Below are 21,674 nucleotides of genomic sequence, written 5' to 3' on the forward strand. Positions count from 1 at the left end.
CATTTTAGAGGAGGAGACAGCACTAGTGACAAGTGTTGAAGATGTGATCCAGGTCTCAAACGGTCAGTTCCTTTCATTACTTATCCTATATAATAAAGAGGGAATATGCAAATTGACCATTACTCCACCACAACGATGGCAGCGTCCACAGCAGAGGCGGGGTTTCCATAACACAAGATGGCTCCGCCCACAGTGGAGGCCGAGTTTTCGGATGGAGCCTTAACGAGCAATCGGCAGGGACTTGAGGCTGTGCCCTCCCCCCCCTATGGGGCTTAACAGGGGACCTCAGCCCGTGCCCCCCACCCTCTCGCCAGGCCGGGGGACCTCAGACCACACCCCCATCCAGCAGGGCTTGACGGGGGACCTCTGGTTGTGCCCCCTGCCCAGCAGGGCTTGACGGGGGTCCTCAGGCCATGCCCTCTACCCTGGTGCCAGGCCGGGGGACCTCAGGCCACACCCCTGGCCCTGATGCCAGGCAGGGGGACCTCAAGCCACATCCCCACGCCCCGGCGCTGGGCCATGGGACCTGAGGCTGCACCCCCTTGTCCGGTGGGGCTTGACAAGGGTGGGACCAGCCCGGTCTGGATCTAGCCCAGTGGAGGGGGGCAGCCAGGTCTGGGTCTTGGGCAATTTTGAGGTGCATGTGGGTGAACGGGGAATTGACTCTGGGTCCCATGGTGTGCCCCAGACTCTGACAGGAGAAAGATTTTCATATACATTTTACTAATTTTCTTTTATCTCTGACACTTCTATTATAGAGAAAGGACAAATAGCAGTATTGAAATATTTCCTGTAATTAATGTGCTCAATTTCATGCGCCAGGCCACTAGTTTCTTTTTATAGTTCTCTAACATGTAGGGTTAGATTGTTTATTGAGATTTTAATTTTTTTATTTTTAAATCCGTCTTTGTTGTTGAAAGTATTACAGATATCCCCCTTTTTTCCCAATTGATCCCCTCTCAGGACTGATTTCACTGTATCCCATAGATTTTGGATTGTTGTGTGTTCATTTTAATTTGCTTCCAGGTAATTTTTGATTTCTTCCTTGATCTCATTGGTAACCCATTCACTGTTTAATAACATGTTTAGCTTCCATGTGTTTGAATGTTTTTAAATTTTTTATTGTAGTTGATTTCTAGTTTCATGGCATTGTGGTTCAAGAAGATGCTTGATGTGATTTCAATCTTCTTGAATTTCTTAAGACTTATTTTATGTCTTAATGTGGCCTATCTTTGAGAATATTCCATGTGAATTTGAGAAGAATGTATATTCTGCTACTTTGAGGTGAAATATTCTGTAAAAATTAAATGTATCTGATCTAGTGTGTCGTTTAAAGTTGTTGTTTCCTTCTAGATTTCTTGTCTGGAAGATCTATCCAGTGATGACAGTGGGGTGTTTAATTGCCCTGCTGTGACTGTGTTGATGTCAATCTCTCCCTTAAAGTCCACCAAGAGTCTTTTTTTTTTTTTTTTAACATATTTAGGTGCTCCTGTTTTGGGTACATATATGTTTACCAGGGTTATATTCTCTTGTTGGATCAATCCCTTTAGTATTATATAGTGACCTTCTTTGTCTCTTACTGTGGCCTTTGTTTTAAAGTCTATTTTGTTAGATATAAGTATTATTACCCCGACTTTTTGTTGTTATTTCCATTTGCATAGAATATTTTTCTTTCATCCCTTCGCTTTCAACTTGTGTGAAGCTTTTGTTCTAAGTTTGGTCTCTTGTAGACAGCATATATGTGGGTCATGTTTTCTTTTTCTTTTCTTTTTTTTTTTTTTACCTAGAAAAACTTTAATTCCAGAGCAGAAACTGCTCGGGCCCCTCCCCCCGTTCTCACATGGCAGGCAGGCACACTCGCCCACCCGCCCCAAGACCCGGCCCAGAGGAACTGACCAGTCAAAAAGTGTTCTTGATGCGGGCTGCCACCAGCACGAAGATCTCCCCGATCTTCCTCTGCCAGTTGGCGATGTCCTTGGACACGGCGCACCACAGCTCCCTGTGCCGTGGCTCCGCGTTCTCGTAGCGCCTCCTCATCTCCTCCCGCTGCTCCTCTGTGCCGTGCTGCAGCTCAAACTTGTAGAAGCGGGCCCAGGCGTCCCCCGGGTCTGAGTCGATCTTCACGGTGCGGTGGAACCACTCCCTGGCCTTGGTGATCTTCCGCTCCCTCCACAGCAGCTTGGCCACGGCCAGGAGCACATGGGGGTCGTGCTCGCATTTCTTCAGGGCATCGACACTCTTGGTCTTCCTCTGGGGCCTGGCCTCCAGGAAGATGGCTTCAGACCACAGGACACCGGAGCTGGGGCACTCCTGCAGCGCCTTGGCCATGAGCGTGTTGGCGATGTTCTTTAGCTCCGCACTGTACTCCAGCCTCACGGACTCCAACCACAGCCCGGGGTTCTTCGGGTTCTTCAGGCGAGACTTTTCCAAAATGGCCCGAGCTCGGGTCAGCTGCCCGATCTTCTCCTCCAGCCAGGAAAGCAAAAGCCATAGGGGTGTGGAGCCGGGACATTTCTTCAGCCCCTTCGAGCCTTGTCCGCCTGCTCCTCCTGCTCCTCGATCTGCCCCTTCATCATCCACAGCTTGGGGAAGTCCTCGTCGTGCTTCAGGGCCTCCTCGCACAGCTCCTGGGCGGCCTCAATGTTCCCCAGCACCCATTCCAGCTTCACAGACTTCATGAACACCCGGGCAGTGGGTGCGCTGCTCCGAGCCTTGGCCAGCAGCTGCCGGGCCCGTTCATACTCGTTCTCCGATTCCAGCTTCACGGCCGCCAGCCAGATCTCCTCACTGTTGGGGTTAGCCTGGAAGGCCAGAGCCAGGATGCTCCTTGCCGCAGGCACATCGCCTGCCAGCCACTTGGATTGGCACCCATGAGCCACAGCACCTCCGCTTTGGGGCAGTGGGCCACGGCCCTCTGCAGAAGCGCTTCCAGGGACTCCCTGGTGCCATGGTTCTTCTCAAAGTAGGCGGCTCGCAGCCACACCCTCTTCTTGCTGGGGAACACCTGCGGCGCATAGGCATAGATGGCTCGTGCACACTCCAGGGCATTGTGGGCCACACAGCTGTCGGCTCTTCCATCCAGGTGTGCTTCCGGTCCTCCTCCTCGATCCCAATGCCAATCACAGCTCGCATGACCGCCTGGCAGGTGGCCACACTGCCTGCCTTGTCACACTCCTGGGCATCCTGGATCCACTGCTCACCTCATGGCATTGTTCATTTTCAACTGGTTCTAATTCATGGCTTCTGTGTCCTTTTTCATGATGTAGTTCTCACTAAATTCTTTGTAATACTAAGTTATTTGAGCATCCTAGTAACTATTGTATTAAACTTTATATCTGATAAATTGATTGCCTCCATTTCATTTACCTCTTCTTGTAGATATTCCTTCTGTTTTTCATTTGGGCCTTATTTGTATCCCAATTGTAGCTGTCTCTTTGTGTTTGTTTTTAAGTATTAGATAGAAATGCTATGATTCCCAGTTTTTTTGGTGTGGCCTTATACTAGTATAGTAGGTGTTCTGTCGGACCCAGTGGTGTGGTCTCCTTGATCTACTGAGCTTGATGCTCTAGGAATGTCTGTTGTGTGGGTTATATGGGTCTTCCTATTGTAATTGGGTCTTGATTGCTGTTGGCCCATTCATGGGTAGGATCAACCCTCAGGCTGGCTGACTTGAGGCATAACTCCTACCATATTGTGCAAGCTGTTGTGCAGGTGCTGACAAAACAATATAAAACAAAACACAGCAAAACAAAATGAAACAAAAAATCTCCACCACTAACAAAAAAAATAACAACAAAACAAATACGAAAAAGAAAAATGAAATAGAGAATAATAAAAGAATACAGGAAAAAAGAATATCAAAGGAAAGAAAGAAAAGTAAATACTAGGAAAAGAAAAATGGGAAAAAGATTAAGAAAAGAAAAAAGAATATAGATTGAGAAAAGGGAAGAGATAAAGAAATATAAAAGAAAAAGAGGAAATAAGTAATACAGGAAACGAAAAAGATAAAGAAGAAAAATGTGGCGTTTGTAATGTTTAGTGCCTGCTACATTTTCCCTTTGGATATGCTGTTTGTGAAGCTTGTTGGATTCTGCTCCAATGTTGTCTGAAGCTGGCCACTTGGGGTTGGTTTCAGGTCTTTTGGGGGTTTTGTGGTGTTAAGTCAGATTCAGTTGCTTTCTTTGCCTGGCCCTTGGCAACCTGTTGGAAGCTACAAGCGATCCACAGTTTGTGGCTGTCTCTGCTGGGCCTAGTTGCATATGGGAAGGAACTGATATGTTGTATTTTCAATGAAATTTATTTCAGAATACCCAATAATTTTCTTGTGATTTATAATGGGTTATTTAGAAGTGTGTTAATTTTCAGGTTTTTGAAGGAATTTCTAGATTTCTTTCATTGATTATTAATATGTTTCTTCTGTGCTTAGAGAAGATTCTTTTTGTTAAGTTTTTAAAACTTAAGACTTGTTTAATGGCTCAGAATATTGTCCATCTTTAAATGTTCTGTGCACACTTGAAAAAATGCCTAATCAGCACCTATTAGTAGCATTTTTTCAGAAATATTAATTAGACACAGTTGATTGCTATATTGATCAAGTCTTCTAATAATTTACTGATTTTATTTCTACTTATTTTATCACTTAGAGAGGAGTGTTGGAATCTCTAGGTATGGTTATAGATGCATATATGTTTAGAATTGTTGTGTTGGCTTGACATATTGATTTCTTTATCATTATGAAATTTCTCCTTCATTCTAGTAATATTGTTTGATCTGAAATCTAACTTTTCTAATACTAATACAGTCACTTCAGCTTTCTTTTGATTAGTGTTTGTATGTGTAACTTTTTCAGCTCTTTATTTTTATGTTTTTTTTGTTTTCATAGTCATAATGAATCCTTTTCATATCTTTGACATCTCTCATCATCATGGTTATTTTTTTCTCCTACCTTCTTATTCAGTCTAATTATTTCTGCTTTTTAATTTGGTTGTTTAGATCATCTGTATTTAATGTTCTTTTTAAGATGGTTGGGTTTAAATATATCATTTTGCTATTTGTTTTCCATTTTTTCCTATTTAGTGTTAGGTTTGAAGTTTTTTGGTTCCCTTCCCCCCCCTCCCCCCCCCCCCTTTAAATCATTTCATTTTATGCCAACTCTTGGTTTCCTAAGAGCTTATTTTTGCTAATTATTTAATCATTTTATTGTTCTAGGGCAGGGGTCCTCAAACTACAGCCCATGGGCCACATGCGGCCCGCCGAAAACATTTATCTGGCCCGCAGGGTGTTTTTGCCTGTCCTGCTTAGCAGCCGACTTGTCCTGGGCCCGCAGTGTGCATGTGTGGAATGTCTGAGGGACAGTGAACTGGCCCCCTGTTTAAAAAGTTTGAGTGCCGAAACCGGTTTGGCTCAGTGGATAGAGCGTCGGCCTGCGGACTTGAAAGGTCCCAGGTTCGATTCCGGTCAAGGGCATGTACCTGGGTTGCGGGCACATCCCCGGTGGGGGATGTGCAGGAGGTGGCTGGTCGATGTTTCTCTCTCATCGATGTTTCTGACTATCTCTCTCCCTTCCTCTCTGTAAAAAATCAATAAAATATATTAAAAAAAATAAAAAAAATGAAAAGTTTGAGGACCTCTGTTCTAGGGTTTACTATATATATTTTGAATTTATTAGCCTACTTTTAAATAATATTCTCCTATTTCATACATAGTGTAAGAACTTTACAGCATTATATTTTCATTTCCTCTCTTACCATTTGTGGTACTGATATGATTTAGTTTACTTCTATATTTTCTATAAAGTTCACAATGTTTGTTATTACTTTTGCTTTATGTAGTCAGTTATCTTTACAATTTTTATATTTATTCATATATTTACCATTTCTGGCACTCCAGATTTTTTTTATGCAGATCCAAAAATCTTTCTGATTTTATTTCTCTTCTCCCTGAAGAACTTTCTTTAATATTTCTTTTAGTGTAGGTCTGCTGGCAAAGAGTACTCTCAGTTTTTGTTTGGAAAAATATCTTTATTTCCTTTTCAGGTTTAAAGTTATTTTCTCTGGGCAAAGAATTGTATGCTGCCATATTTTCTTGACCTTTCAGTTCTTTGAATATACCTCTCCATTGTTTTCTGGCTTACATGGTTTTTGACAAGTAGTTTGTTTTCATTCTTATTTTATTTTTTTTGCATGTAATGTGTCCTTTTTTTTCTGGCTTATTTAAACACTTTTTATCCATTTCCAACAATAGCATATGATATGCATTGGTAACTTCCTTATGTTTATATTACTTGGCTGTTTTTTAGATTTCTGGATCTCTGGGCTTACATTTTTTATGAAATTTAGACAATTTTCAATTATATTTCTTCAAACATTTTTCCACCCCCCTCCTTTTTTTTCCTGGGCCTCCAATTACATCCATTTATTTTGAATAATTGCTATTTCAATTTTTTAACTTAATGTTTTTTTTCATTTGCAGTGTTTAATCTATTGTTAACCTTATCCTATGTATTAGTTTTATTTTTTTAAAGATGTTTTTTGGAAGTTCCATTTGAATCTTTTTCAGATCTTATATCTCTCTCCTTATTATGCTTATTTTTTCTACCTTCTTCAACATATGAAACCTTTATGATAGCTGTTTTCATATCCTTGTTTGTGAATTCCATCATCTCTTTCATTTCTATGTTTCTGTTGAATAATAGTCTCCTGATTATATTATAGGTCATATTGTCCTGATTTTCTTTATGCCTTTTACAATTTGATTGGATTAATATATTTTGTATTTTTGCTTGTTGGTTTCTGAATTTTGTTGTGTTATTTCAAATAGGGTTGCATTTGGTTTTGTTTCTCAGTTATGTTACTTGGAATCAGTTGGGTTATTTTGAGGAGTATTTTTAAGATTTGTTAATGTGGATCCAAAATATTCTTTTGTCATAGGTCTAATTTAGCCCCATTACTAAGGAGATACCCTTCCAAGGATTCAGCTGAATGCTCTATGTATTAGAAGGGTTATCCATTCTGAATGTTAGGTACACAAACTATTACCAACTGTGTGTGAGTGCCAGATGTTATTTCTCTACTCACATGGTCTTTCTTTTCCTAGCCTTGTGTAGCTTTCTCTCATGTTTGTACATGTTAGTTCTCAGCCCAGACTTGAACAAATCTTTCTATCTCTGGAATTCTCACTCAGTATAGTCTCTTTCTCAAATTCCTGATGCTGCCAGTACTAGCTGCCTCTCAAACTTTTAGCTCTCTCCCCTTAAATCAGTGCGAGGCGAGTTTTGCTTGGGTTCTTCCACTATGTGCTGTGGCCTATGAACTGACTCCAGGTTGTAAATTGGGCAGTTTTAATGCTTATCTTGTTCGTTTCCTTCCTCTCAGGAATTATAATTCTGTGCTGCTTGTTATCCAGTATCTGAAAACTATTGTTTCATATATTTTGTTCAGGTTTTTATTTATTTTAGTTGGGAGGTTAAATATGGTCTCTGTATCTCCATTTTGATTGGAAGTAGAATACTATCTGAATACTGTAGTTTAAAGTTTTCTCCATCCTTTACCATACTTTACTTTGAAGTAACCACAGTGCAGAAGATTATGGATCCTGTAGGAGTGTGGTAGTGAAGATATCTGTGATTAAACTACTGGTGATATTTAGGAAATGAGCACTTTATTTTTTACTTATTCTACTTTATACTTCACAAAGTATACTTTATAACTTTCTTCTCTTGTCATTAAATCTTGACATAAAATTCAATACATACTTGGAATATGCACTATATTTTATGGTAGTTTCCTATTTCTTATACACGTCACTTCCTGCTCTTAGTAAACCTTGAGAAACTAGACATTTTCATTTCTGTATCCATAATAGATCATTGTACTCAGCAGCTATTAAAAAAAACACAGTTATGCCCTAACAGGTTTGGCTCAGTGGATAGAGCATTGGCCTGCAGACTGAGGGGTCCCAGGTTCAATTACGGTCAAGGGCATGTACCTTGGTTGCGGGCACATCCCCCAGTAGGGGGTGTGCAGGAGGTTGCAGATTGATGTTTCTCTCTCATCGATGTTTCTAACTCTCTATCCCTCTCCCTTCCTCTCTGTAAAAAATCAATAAAATATATTAAAAAAAACAGTTATTTTACCTTAATATGAAGAATTTTGGTGTATGGATTTTATGCTGTTTGGTTAATTAGAGGTCCTCATTATAATTATACTGTTTCCTATTCATTTTCTGAAATGAATCTAATCTGATTTTTCTTCAGATCTTATTCTTTCTGACTAGGTGACAATCCCAAGGCATTCCATCCTTGATATTATTATCCTTTTCATTGTATTGAAACTATAGAACAGTGATTTTCAACTGATGTGCTGCAAGAAATTTTAAAACTTGCGATACCTGACTATTTAGTCAGGGGCATGATCTCTTTTCCCTTAGGTTGTTAAAACATGACAACAGCCAACACAACAATAGCTATCTGATGTTAATGCATCAAAATTGTACCTATATTTTTGTTGTCAGATTGGCAAAAAATATAATGTATTTTTTGGTGTGCCACAGAATTTTAGTAATTAGTTTATGAGATGAAAACGGTTGAATATCGCTGGTTTACAAGGTAGCTACAGTTGCATTTGGATAGCTCCAATGCTTTGGTCTTTTTAGGATCCATGCATATGGTGACAAATAGCACCAGTAACATCATCTCTAAAGGACAAGAAGTGTAGATATACTTACACAATTAAAATTCTTTCTCTTGGAAGCCCATCTATTTTTCCATTTTTTTCTCTCTTCCTTCTGGAAATTATATGTGTTCTTCAAGGTTATGCAAGCTTTGACAGGTTGAGCTTTGCCGCCCTATCTAAGGGAAAAGTCAGAACCTTACATAGAGCCATAGTGGGGGGAGAGGAGGAATTACCAATTTCTATGGTATTGTGTCAGGAAATTGAAAGCGTGGTGAAGAGCATGTGTGCAGATATATCTAAACATGTAGCTCTTGCAGGCTGCTGAGTTTTTATTATATTCTTTTTATGTGTTTTAGAGACAATATAATACTGGTTTAGGCCATAGCAAAAAAATATATATATATATATTTTTCCACTCATTTAAATTAATGGGTAGGTGTTTTATTTTTTTATTTTTTTGTGATGCTGATGGTCAAGATAAGTTTTCTGTTAATATATGTAGTACCTATGTAATTTCTGCATTTTCCCCTAGGCAATGCTGTGTGCTAGACTGTATTTGACTCTGGTTTCATTTGGTTTTCTTTTTTGTAGCCTCTTTATCTTTTTATAATGTACCCAGCTCAGCTTCTAGTGTTCCAGTGCAACTATATGCCACCCCTCTCCTCCCTTTTCCTTTTGTCTGTCTCTTGAGTAGTATTCCTTTCTTTATATTTATTACTTCCTCTTTTGAAGCTTATCTTGTGAAATAATACTATTTCAGTAGGGAATTATTAAGTGATTTGATAGAGTATCTTCATATATTAATGATGCTGCTACTGAAAGTGGGGAGTTTTGGATTTTAAATTGACAATTCCAGGAGGTTTTAACTTATATATCATTAATACTATAATGTTAAGTACTTTTAGTGAAATTTCTTTTATTTTGAGAGGCTTTAAGCTTTATTTAGAGTCTTACTGTGAGAAAAAGAAACTTGTAAAACACATTAGTCTCAAAACTGTAAGGCTCTCCTTGGGAAAAGTATTTCTCTTGAAACTCAGGCAGTGGATGTATGTTTGCACTGTTTTCTTGGTAATTTAAAATCAGGTATTGTCATGGATGTTCTGCTTGTCCCAGAAATAGAGCCTAAGCTGAGTTTTTCGCTTGGGGAGCGCTTAAATGCTCCACAGATCAGTGACCAGAATCGTTTCATTTTGTGCCCATGTGGTTTCTGCGGGTGGTTTGTTGTTTTAAAAACTGTTTCAAAGAAGTGCATTTTTTTTTTTCCTGGCAATCATGTGTATCCTGTGTAAGTATTTTTCATTATTAATAATTTTGAGAAGAACCAACTCCAGATCATAATGCTGTTGGCTAAAGTGATGGGGGGTTTTATCCAGCGTCTTCCCATATGATTTGTGTCTGGTTTGCCAAAAATCCATTAATTTGGGATTCGCAAAAGGGCACTATAGTGATGTCCTCTTCTGTTTCTTACTGTCACCAACCTGTTTTTGGAAATGATTGCTATCAATATTGTGTAAATAAACAGTTTTAAGAAAAGTTCAGGAGACATTTAAATTTCATTTCTTCTAGGCCTAATGTACTGGTTTTACTTTTGGGGGATATTTCCCCTGCTTCTATTTTATACTCCATGTAGAAATTTCCATGTCTGATGATGCTTGAATTCCAGCAGTTTTCATCTTCTTCCTCATTTAGGCTTAGTGGTTAGAAATCTTGTCTTTAATTGCATTTCAAAGCGGTTCGTTTCTGTCATTTTCCGTTCCCTTGTCCAGCAGTAAGGGTTTGTTTCTGTAGGTACACCGAAAGCTTTTAATAATGAATTTGGGTTTAAAAAGAAATTGAATTAAATTGTTGAGTTATTTTAGAAGTTATAACATTATGCTATTTACATTTCTGGCTACAGTGAAGATTTTTGTGAAAGTTAAGTTTTGTAGGAAAAATGTCAGCTTTTAGTCTTAGAAGGTATCTTTAGGATTTGGCTAGCCCAGAATTACAACTCTAAAGTCTGCTTAAATCTTCTAATTCATGAATTAATATTATTTATAATTAGGAATTAATCAGAAAGAAGACCTGAAGATTACCTTTCCGAACTTTCTAATTTAATAGAAAAGGAAACTGAAACCTAGATAGGTTTAGGTGTCCAGCGGCAATTTAGGGGGAGAGTTAGTAACGGAGCACAGTGACCGGACTCCAAATCCAATGTCCGTTCCACCATGTTGGCATCTCTTACCATCTCATCCCCAGCAAAATGAAAATTGAGAGCATCAATATTCAACCTTTTTCATCTCATGGCACACAAAAACTAATTACCAAAATTGCGTGGCACACCAAAAAATTATATATTTTTTGCCAGTCTGACACAAACAATAGGTATAATTTTTATTTCATTCACATTGGATGGCTATTGGGTTGGTTGTTGTCAGTCTAAGGGAAAAGAGTTTGGTATTGCATGTTTTAAAAATTCTTACGGCACACCAGTGTGCCTCTTTCAGCTCACCATGAAAGTCCATATAATAGGGTTCTGGTTTTAAAATACCAAATATATTTAATTTATGTGATATAAATTTGAGGGATAACCTTACAATTTTATACCACAGTTTCTCTCTCGACCTGTCAAACAGCACTGATCATCTCTGAGGTTGTACTTCGTTATTTGAGGAAGGAAATTGACCCTTATTTTGTTCACGCCTCTTCTTTGTTGTATTAAAATAATTTTTAAATCTTCTCCAATTTAGGAAAACATTCAAATAAGGAACTCCTGTGTTGGCTACTGTTGATTACCTATTGGCATTACTCTTCTATCTACCTTTCTAACAGAACCTGTTTTGTTCAGGTATTTAATCCTTCATGTGACTCAGAGAAAAGTGTCCTCATTACTAGATTAAGGATTGATTCTGGTAAGTCTAAGTGAAACATAGCAGTTTTCTTCTTTTCTACTGACAGGTTCAAAGATGAGCAGATCACAATCTCAAACTAACTTGATCATGCTTCCAGCCTGTGGAAGAAGCTACACATAGAAGGTCACATCCAAGGAATTACAGAGAATTTCTGAAACTCTGATCATTGTATTGCTTTTAGAACCTGCTCTGCCGTTGACTTCTTGTTATATTTGATCGTGGTTATATATTTCTTTACTGTTTAAGCCAGTTTGCTTTGGGGATTATCTGTTACTTCCAGGTGAAAGTATGCTATCTGATGTATCTAATACTTTACACTGTGAAAGAATATTCAGTAGGAATTAGGTTTTAGCAACTAAATTGATTTGAATTCAAGGAAGAGGGAAAAATTTCAATAGACTTGAAAGTAGGAGAATCTTTTAAGAGATTTGTGCTGGAGAGAATCATAAAATTATGGCTCATAAGGCATCATAAACCCTTGCAATTTACCTTCCATCCTTGAAGCTTCACTGAACTTTTCATTTATTTTTTCACTGACCTCCTAAATCTAGTGGTTTCTATTTATTCCTTATCTTCTTGACATCTACACTAATAAAAGAGAAACATGGTAATTGGCATATGACCGCTACCCTTTTCATTGGCTAATCAGCGAGATATGCAAATTAACTGTCAGCCAAGATGGCGGCCGGCAGCCAGGCAGCTTGAAACTAACATGAGGCTTGCTTGCCTCAGTGACGGAGGATCTTTGGAGGAAACCAGCGTTCCCCGCCTGCGGCTGCAGGCCTCTGAGCGGGCAGTTTAAGAAACATTGTAACAAATACCACCGGACTTCAGCCAGCAGATTTGCAACATTGTAAGCAAAGGCCAGAAACCTTCTTTCAGCACCAGAGGGAGGCCTAAGAGCTGGAGCCAAGCCTCAAGGTAAAGCTGGCCCAGAATAAAAAAAAGAAAAAGAAAAAAAGGAGCAGTTGGGAACATCTGTCACCCCCAGCCTGAAAACAGCCCTCAGCCCTTCACCCAGACTGGCCAGGCACCCCAATGGGGACCCCCACCCTGAAGGATGTGTGACCAGCTGCAAACAGCCATCATCCCCTCACCCAGGCTGGCCAGGCACCCCAGTGGGGACCCCCACCCTGATCCAGGACACCCTTCAAGGCAAACCAGCCGGCCCCACCCATGCACCAGGCCTCTACCCTATATAGTAAAAGGGTAATATGCCTCCCGGCACCGAGATCAGTGTGACAGGGGGCAGCGCCCAAACCCCCTGATCGCCCTGTGGCTCTGTGTGTGACAGGGGGCGGGGCCCCAACCCCCTGAGCAGCCCTGCTCTGTGCCTGATAGGGGGGAGCTCCCCCCCCCCCCCCACGGGCCCTGCTCTGTGTGTGATGGGGTAGTAGAGCCATAACCTCCCCATCGGCCCTGCCCTGAGTGTGAGAGTGGCGGCGCCCCAATCCCCTGATCGGCCCTGCTCTGTGGGTGATAGAGGGCGGTGCCTCAAACCCCTGATGGGCCCTGCTCTGTGTGTGACGGGGGCAGCGCCCCAACCCCCTGATTGGCCCTGCTCTGTGCGTGACAGGGGGTGGCGCTGCAACCTCCCCATCGACACTGCCTTGAGTGTGACAGGGGACGGTGCCCCAACCCCCCAATTGGCCCTACCCTGAGCGTGACTGAGGATGGCATCACAACCTCCCAATCTGCCCTGCTCTGTGCATGACGGGGCGGCGCCCCAACTCCCCAATCGGCCCTGCTCTGAGCCCAACCAGGGGCTGCACCTAGGGATTGGGCCTGCCCTCTGCCACCCAGGAGCAGGCCTAAGCCAGCAGGTTGTTATCTCCCGAGGGGTCCCAGACTGCGAGAGGGCACAGGCTGGGCTGAGGGACCCCCCCTCCCCCCCGAGTGCACAAATTTTTGTGCACTGGGCCTCTAGTCTATTATATTACACCTATTTTCATCCTTATACACTTTTTTCTTATGATTTCTAGGGCATCATTCTATCTTTCTACATTTATGGTAACTTCTTTTAAGTTTTGTTTACTGATGGTATTTTCTTCTATCTATCCCTTGAATAGTAATGGTTTTCTTTACGGTAACTTCTTTTAAGTTTTCATTTATGGTAACTTCTTTTAAGTTTTGTTTACTGATGGTACTTTCTTCTATCTATCCCTTGAATAGTAATGGTTTTCTTTATTTTACGTTTTGGCGTAATTTAAAAGAGAACTTTATTGTTTTGAATAGTTTTAGAGTAATAAAAAAATTCTCATGATAGTATAGTACCCCACATTCAGTTTTTCTATTATTATTATTATTATTATTTTATATTAGTATGGAATATTTGTTAAAATTAATACACCAATGTCTATATATAATCTATACTAATAAAAGGGTAATATGCTAATTAGACTAGGAGACCTTCTGGGAGACCTCCTGGCCATCCTTTGGACAAAGCCATGGTGGCGGGGCCAAGACAGAGGTGGTTAGGGGTGATCAGGCCAGGAGGGGAGGAGGGTTGGGAGTGATCAGACTGGCGGGGGGAGGGGCAGTTGGGGGTGAGCAGGCCGGCAGGGGGAGGGGCAGTTGGGGGCCAGAAGGCCAGCAGGTAGAGTGGTTAGGGGCAATCAGGTGAGTGGTTAGGAGCCAGCAGTCCTGGATTACGAGAGGGATGTCCGGCAGCCGGACATCCCCCAAGGGGTCCCAGATAGGAGAGGGTGCAGGCTGGGCTGAGGGACAACCCCCCTCCCCATGCATGAATTTTGTGCACCGGGCCACTAGTTGTTAAATAATGTCCCCACTTTTTTCAGATTTCCATAGCTTTTATTTATTTTTAAAAAATTTATTTTATTTTAGACTCCCATATAGGATATCATATTACATTTAGTGGTCTATGTCCTTAATGTACTTATTGGCTGTGACAGTTTTTTAAACTTCATGCATTTTTGATGACTTTGATCATTTATTTTGAGGAATACTGGTTAGGTGTTTATCTGTTGTCTCTTAATTGGGGTTGGTCTGATGTTTTTCTTTTTTAGGATGGAGTTATGGTCTTTTGGGGGGAAGACCTCAGAGGTGAAGTAACATTTTCATCACATCATATCAAGGGGACATACTAACAACATGACTTACTGTTGACATTGACTTTGATCCTTTGGCTGAGGTGGATTTTGTGGGGTTCTTCTGCTTTGAGGTTATATTTCTCTGCCCCCCTCCTTTCCATATTATACTTTTTGGAAGGAAGGCACTATATGCAACCCACACTTAAGAGGGGGTAGTTTCACCTCCTTGAGGGTAGAGTATCTATATATTATTTGGAATTCTTTTGCATGGAAAATTTATTTATTCTCCCCACTCTGTTTTATTTAATTCATTTATTTAATTGTTTATACCAGTAGGAACTCATGCATATTTTGCTTGGCCTAATTTTTTTAATTGATGTAGGTATATTGATGATTTCTAAATATGTTTATCCTAACCTTATTGTCTTCCCACCTATCTTTTAGAAAGAGCTCTTTCTGGTCAACTTCCTATTGGACCTTTCCCATTTGGTCTTTGTTTAATAAAACTCACACTAAATGTGTTTATATTGCCTAAGCTTAAACTAATAATTTTATATTTCATCTCCTTCATTTTATGCCTCATTTCTTCTCCCCAAACTGGCTTTTCCATGTGCTTGCTTAAGCTAGAAATTAGTGAAATCCTTCAGTTATCCTGGCCCTTAGTCGTACTCCCTCAGTAGCTTTCATTTGGATTATATTTGTCTGTAGCACTTTTCTAAAACTAGCCTCTTCTACTTCCACACCATTACCCACATTGCCTATAGCCATTTTTATAAAATGCAGGTCACTTATTTGAAACTAGAGACTCGATGCACAAAATTCATGCAAAAGTAGGCCTTCCTTCCCCTGGCTGCTGGCACCAGCTTCCCTCTTCTGGCCTCAGGCAGGCACCCGGGGCCTGGGCTTCCCTCGCATCCCTGGCTTCATCTGGAAGGGCGTCTGGTGTAATTAGCATATTATGCTTTTGTTATTATACATACTCCTTATCTCACATCTCTTCTTAGAATCCTTCAGTGAGTTCAGTTACTGGACACTAATTTAACTGGGATCTTGGGCAGATTACTTGGTTTCTCTCTAGCCTAAATTTCTTTACTTAAAAAGTGTGGATGTAATGATAGAGATCTTCCGAGGATCAAAAGTAGTAGTGTGTCTTAAGAGTTTAGGTGTGTATAAAGCAGTGTGCTTAAAAGATAGTTATTTGTAACTATCTGGATTCCTTCAAAGTCATGGCCCTTCATAATTTGGCTCCTAGCCACTTATCTAGCAGCTTCTTTTATGGTTATTCTGCCACCATACGCACCTTATCATTCAACAGTTATTTTTTATATTTTAGGTTTGCCATATACTATTTGCTTTCTGTACCTGTCCTTTCTCACTTGCTCCTTTGTCAGGATTACGCTTATCTTTCTTGTCAAAAAGAAAAACTGGCTTTTACTTATCTCTTAATATTCAACTGAAATATTCCCACTCATGCAGAGTTAACTTAGCTCAGCTTGGGTTAATTGCCTACACTTAAGGCTAAAAAAAGTTTATTGGGCTGGCAAAATGTAGAGATGCCACTTAGTATAGGCCTGTGGATCAAGAACTTTCCATTTTGTTAGCTAAGAATTTTGTCTTAGCATATTTGGAGATGCCTATAGTTTCTTATCTGTATTGACTTTTTAATCAAGGCTACACTTTTGTAGTTTCTCTAATTTCTCTTCATTCTTCTTTGAAATGAAACTTTAACAGCCTATATTGCTTTAACATTGTATGGTAGTGGTGTGGGTGAAAGGAGAAGATAGAAGCCTCAGTGTATCATATGAATATATCCATTCCATCCCCTGAATAGCCATTGATGTGTAAAGGCTATGTGTAATTTGGGGACTCTCTGAACTTTTATTTTCTAAAGCAGGGAAGTTGGCCAGTGTATGTTAGAAAGCATTTCTTAAGTTGAAAACAAAAGGGGTTTCCAAATGTCTTTGAATAACTGAGAAAGCTTTTTTGTTAACCCATATTGTTTCATCTTCCAGATATTCCAAGTAAGCACTTTTGAGTGATGTTTTTGCTATGGTTTTTGGTAGTATTACAAACTTTGTTCTCATATGATAATGGGGGTTGCATGTTTGAATTCTGTATAGGCAGTGTGTGGACATAATATTGACTCATACTGGTATTCACTGTTATGGGCATAACTGGTACTAGATTTTGATGTTTCTGAATTGATGCAGTTGTAGTTTATCCTATATAATAAAACCCTAATATGCAAATTGACCTAATGGCAGAATGACCGGTCACTATGACACACACTGACCACCAGGGGGCAGATGCTCAACACAGGAGATGCCCCCTGGTGGTCAGTGTGCTCCCATTGGGGGAGCGCCGCTCAGCCAAAAGTTGGGCTCATGGCTGGTGAGTGCAGTGGCGTTGGCGGGAGACTCTCCTGCCTCCGCAGCAGTGCTAAGGACCCCTCCAGTGATGTCTGCTTGTTGGCTTAGGCGGACATCCTCCGAGGGGTCCCAGACTGTGAGAGGGAGCAGGCTGGGCTGAGGGACCCCCAGCTCCCCCGTTGCATGAATGTCGTGCACCAGGCCTCTAGTCAGTAATATGTAATGATGTATGACAATCTTAATTCTTGAGGTCACATGGAATAGGTGCCTATAAAGAAGCATGAGGCTAATTTCCATAAAGAATTGAATATGAGTTATACTGTTAATAAACTATACAATAATTATAGTATTTGATATCATGTTTTTTTTTTTAAAGAAACCATGCTATTATTTATTCAATGATAGTGTTTGAGCGAGGTTAGGTTTTAATTCCTAATCTAGAAAGAACTTTTACATTAGAGTTCCAAGGTGAATCTTGTATGTTTGAGTACATAATTTAGATGTTTAAATGTTGTATATTATGAATACTAGAGGCTTTAAAAAATTCCAAGAAATAGCTCTATCGAGAACTACTTTGCTTTATTATTATTATAGAATTTTAATAACGATTTTGTGTGTTATAATTTGGGTTTTGTACATGTGGGTTGTGAGAAATAAACTGGAAATCCTGTCTCTGTGGGTTGGGTTTTGGTGTGGCTTCAAACGGCAAACAAAATATTTTAGCTTGTATGTGCCAGGTAAAATTTTAAATGGACTTTCCATAGGGTACAAACTTCTGAAGCCAAATAATGTAAACTGTTTTTATAGTTGCAGACAGACTCCTGTTGACTTACATTTGGTTTTGTTAACTTAGTGGGAAATCAGTAGCTGATTAAGCAAACAGCTAAAGGAATATCTTTGTACATCCTTAGTACAGCTTGTTCCTGTTCACTCTGTGACAAGTTGTTTGGGGAATAGCTCTTCCATAATATGCCAAGACCTGATATCCTACCAGTCTTGTTGATTTTTTCCTTTATTTTTTTTAAATAACAGGTGTTTCAAGATATATCTTGATTTGTTTAAAGAACTTTTCCCAGAAGATTTGAATGATTTTAGATTTTTTAATTGTACTTAAATAAAGATGTGTTTGTTTTCTTCCTTTCTTCTAATTTATTTGAAAATTTTAGGAAAGGAACAATGTAGTACGATTAGGGTGGCCAAATTTAGAAAGGTCTAGGTAAATTTATTGTCTTTAAGCTTGAATTATTCTTATTTATATGACTGGTTGGAGATGTCACATGTAATTTGAGGTTTACATATGGTTTTATGTTAAGTGAATCTGATCCAGACTCAGCTATCTTCAATGATTTTCTTCAGTGATTTTCCCAGCTGTAAATTCAGAACTTGGCATTGAAAGCCATGTGGTTTTGTGTAAGTAGAATTCAGATTGTGATGTTTTCTGTCACTTCATAATTCTAATTTTAGAGTTTCAGATTTTAAAGCAGAATAATTCACTCCAGAAAAGTCCGGAATCTGTGATTTTCCATACATTGCCAGGAACACTGATGGTCGATAGTTTGAATCATAGTGAATACCTTTTATTAGAAATATGGTGGAACCTTTTATTTACTCACACATAGAATTATAAACATGAATTTTCTATCTTTTACTTATGAAACTACAGGCAACCCTTTGTATTCTCATTCTTATATTTCTTGGAAACACATAGATATTTATGGAATTTTCCTGTACTGGTAATAAAAAGGGAAGAGTGGAGAATAAGCCTCAAGCATGAGCCACTTATTTTTCTTTAGCCTTACTTAAAAAATTTCACCTTTCAAAATATTGGTCTTAATTGCACATTGAATATGGCAGGTCCTGCTAAATCTTTTCTTGTAGCTAGCTATATTACCTATTGGTGTAATGCCATCTATCCTATCTAATAATAGACAAACATGGTAATTGACCATACCTTTGATATGCCTCCTATTGGCTAATCAGCACCATATGCAAATTAACCGCCAACAAAGATGGCGGTTAACTTGCATATACCGGCTGGGAGTGAAGACTGAAGACAAAATGGAAGTGAAGCGCTACAGAAGGGAGCAAAGTAGAGGCGGCGGAGACAGGAACGAAGCCAAGACTGTGGAGGCAGGAGGCGGGAGGGGAAACCCACTGCAGTGGCTGGGATCGGGAGGGGAAACCCAGCAGGAGCGGCTGGGAGCCGGAGGGAGGGGAGGGAGGGGAAACCCAGCAGGAGCGGCTGGGAGCCGGAGGGAGGGGAGGGAGGGGAAACCCACTGCAGTGGCTGGGATCGGGAGGGGAAACCCAGCAGGAGCGGCTGGGAGCGGGAGGAGAAACCCAGCCGCAGCGGCTGGGAGTGGGAGCGAAGCCCGCCTCAGCAAGTTTCACTCCCTTCTCTGCTTCGCTCCAGCCGCTGGAAGCCCTATTCTTGCAGGAATCTTCCTGCAACGAGCCTCTAGTCTATAATAATAAAAGTGTAATATGCTAATTAGACTGGGACAGCTGAACGACCTTCTGGATAACCTGGACCAAGCCTGGGGCTGTGAGGGCTGAGCCCCTTGTACGAATTTCGTGCATCGGCCTCTAGTTAGATTATAAATGCCTGTAGGTTAAAGGTAACATTCATCTTTGTATTTTGTTATACTCAGTTCCTCACGTAATAACTTATACAGAGTAAGTATAATGGGTTTTTTGAATTCAATTGACTTGAATTAGAGGGGAGGAATTAGGTAAATGGAAAACAGTGCTAACCAGAGGAAACCTATGTCTTGTAGTCTTTCTAGATACCTTGTTATTTTCGTTTAAGTGATCAAGAATAGTGATATTATATTCACCTTTAAAACCCTTTTGACTGACTAGTGAGAAATTGTAGCATGTCCTTGTTCTATTGCCAACTAGCAACTTACCTTTCAATAAGCTGTGCTATGTAGTAATTCTGATGGTTAAAAAAAATAATTTTGTTTTAGGGAATAATGCTCATGAATTAATTTGTAGACTAATTTATTTACCTCCCCCCATTAAAAGTTAGTGTGAATTTTGAAAATTGTGAAATGTACAGGTTGGATATGTATAATTTGTTGAGTTCTGACAAATATATAACTGTGTAACTATACTCCAATCAAAATATAAAACTTCCATTTCCCCAGAAAGTTCTTTAATTTCTCTTGCAGTCAGTCTCTCTCTCTATACCACTCTACCCTGTCCCCTGATCCACTCTTCTGACTTCTATTACATAGATTAATTAGTTTTACCTGTTCTTGAGCTTCATATAATTGGAATTATTTAATAAATTAGAGGCCTGGTGCACGAAATTTGTGCACTGGTGGGGGGTCCCTCAGCCTGGTCTTTCCCTTCTCACAGTCTGGGAGCCCTCAGGGGATGTCCTACTGATGGCTTAGGCCTGCTCTATGTAGGGAGGCAACCAGCTGATCAGGGGAAGGCACCACCTCCATCACCCCCTTGCTGCTGCTGCCTCTGGCCTTTACCCTGTGATCAGGGGAAGGCGATGCCCCCATCACGCCTCTGATACTGCCACTACCAGCTGTGAGGCTGCCTGAGCCTCAGCCATCACAGCCACTGCGGCTTGCCTGCGCCTCACCCGGCCCTCATTGCATGAGCCTTGGGCCCTCGTAGTGGCAGCAGTCATCAGTGGCTTGCCAGAGCCCCGGGCTGGCCCTGGGCAAGTGGCAGTGGCCATCGGCTGCGAGCTTCCCAGTGCTTAACCATTCGGGTGCGCTCATCTGGTGATGGGCAGACTGCGTCTTCCAGGGTTCTCCTGGCTGCAGGGGAGAGTGCAAGTCTCCCTCCGGCCCTGGGTCACTGGGTCCGGCTGCTAGAGGAAATTCCCTACATTGGTTCCTGGACACCTGGAGGCCTCTACTGATTCCCGACCCTGACCCGAGGGGCTTTAAGGGGCGATGGAGGCGGCCTGGGAGTTTGAGGAGCTGCAGGAAGGAGCTGCCTTTCTCAGAACCCCTGACCTGCAGTGCCAGAGGCCAAGGTGGGGCATGGCTGGGCTGGGAGCTCTTAGCCCTGGAGCTCAGACTTATCCCCACCTGCCTTCGCTGCTGGGCTTTCCCTCGCTCACCTGTCTTTCGCTGCCAGTGCGGAGGTGTCCTGGCAGAGAGGCTCTGCTTCCACTTGGCAGAAGGAACCTGTGGTCCTTTTGGGCAAGCGGCAGCGACCATCGGGAGTGCTCACAGCCACCGCCGCTGCCATGTGGGAGTACAGGCTGCACTCTGCTGGGCCCGCCTCCCCTGCCCCTGTCCCACTGCCACTTGCCCAGGGTCAGCCCTGGGCCAGCGGCAGCCGCCATCGCATCCCCAACGCTGCAAGTTCCCCCCACCTGCACCTGCACACACAGCCTCCTGATTGGTCGTTACTGTGACGGCGTCCCAACCAATTTGCATATTATCCTTTTATTAGTATAGATGTGTACTCTTTGTGACTGGCTTACTTTACTCAATGTAATATTTTTGATTTTTTGGATTATTATTGTAAAGTCTATTTATTCAATTTTAGAGACATTACATAAAATTTACCGTCTTTACCATTTTAAATGTACAGTTCAGTGGCATTGTTGTGTTACCATAACCATCTTTTATCCACAGAACTCTTTTCATCTTTTAAAACTGAAACTTGCCAAAACCGGTTTGGCTCAGTGGATAGAGCGTCGGCCTGCGGACTGAA

At 41.1% G+C, this 21,674-nt stretch overlaps 1 protein-coding gene and 1 pseudogene across 1 annotated transcript in view; one reads left to right on the forward strand and one right to left on the reverse strand.

The window, feature by feature from the left end:
- Positions 1–21,674, forward strand: part of CCDC91 (coiled-coil domain containing 91) — a 286,701-nt gene that overhangs the window by 11,593 nt on the left and 253,434 nt on the right. The gene's annotated exons all lie outside the window — the stretch shown is intronic.
- On the reverse strand, positions 1,885–21,172 carry LOC132226514 (pre-mRNA-processing factor 6-like; annotated as a pseudogene).

The sequence above is a fragment of the Myotis daubentonii genome, chromosome 2 (assembly GCF_963259705.1).
Source record: "Myotis daubentonii chromosome 2, mMyoDau2.1, whole genome shotgun sequence".
NCBI classification, from domain to species: Eukaryota; Metazoa; Chordata; class Mammalia; order Chiroptera; family Vespertilionidae; genus Myotis; species Myotis daubentonii.